Source organism: Nuphar pumila, chromosome 11 (genome assembly GCF_984573655.1).
Source record: "Nuphar pumila chromosome 11, dmNupPumi1.hap1.1, whole genome shotgun sequence".
Lineage (NCBI taxonomy): Eukaryota > Viridiplantae > Streptophyta > Magnoliopsida > Nymphaeales > Nymphaeaceae > Nuphar > Nuphar pumila.
This window is the reverse complement of record NC_143259.1, coordinates 32,781,686-32,782,480: the sequence shown is the minus strand read 5'-3', so window position 1 is coordinate 32,782,480 and position 795 is coordinate 32,781,686. Positions and strand designations below refer to the sequence as shown.

The 795-nt window shown below is 44.2% G+C and overlaps 1 non-coding gene across 1 annotated transcript; it reads right to left on the bottom strand.

Annotated features, from left to right (window-relative positions):
* Window positions 1–457: 457 nt before the first annotated feature.
* LOC149822229 (small nucleolar RNA R71) lies at window positions 458–563 on the bottom strand. Its single transcript, XR_016426316.1, has one exon. It is a non-coding gene; the product is annotated as a small nucleolar RNA R71 (small nucleolar RNA).
* Window positions 564–795: the final 232 nt, after the last annotated feature.

The window sequence follows — 795 nt, the reverse complement described above, 5'->3', positions numbered from 1 at the left end:
CCGCTTGACCTTGAGCTTGTTGAGCTAATCGAGGACTCTGAGTCTCTCATTAGGAGAGCCCATCGATCCACTGCCATGGTCGACGATCAGCAGATGATCCATCCTCTTAAGGAGTACTTCATGCCAAACAATTACACTTCCACCTCCTGTATCGCAAGACCTGATGTAGGAGCGAATCATTTTGAAATAAAGGTCAGTGTCATTTAGATGCTACCATCCTTTTATGGCCTTAGCAACGAAGAACCATACCCTCATCTCGATGAATTCCTTGAGATCTGCCCTACAGTGCGGATCAATAACTTTGGAGATGATGCTATGAGGTTGACGTTATTCCCATTCTCCCTCAAGGACAAAGCCAAGCACTGAATGAAGGCCTTAGATACAGTTCAAATTACTACTTGGGAACATATGCAAAGGGAGTTCCTAAAGAAATATTTCCCAATTGGTAAGACGAACCAGTATCGAAAAGCCATCACTAGCTTTTCGCAAATAGAGGAAGAAATGTTTCATGAAACTTGGGAGAGGATGAAAGATCTTATCCGCAAGTATCCCCACCAGGTGCTTCACTGGCAACTAGTGCAATATTTTTATGACAGTCTTACTGAGAAGAATCGTCAAATGGTTGATGCTGCCTGTGGGGGCACTTTTATGCTCATAAGTGAAGACAAAGCATAGACCCTCTTTGAGACTCTAAGCGAAAACTCTATGCACCATGCTGTCGCTTCACTATTTGAGAGGGCCACACCTGCGCAGGATGGTGCAAAGAAAGCAGGTATTTTCGAGATAGAGATGCAC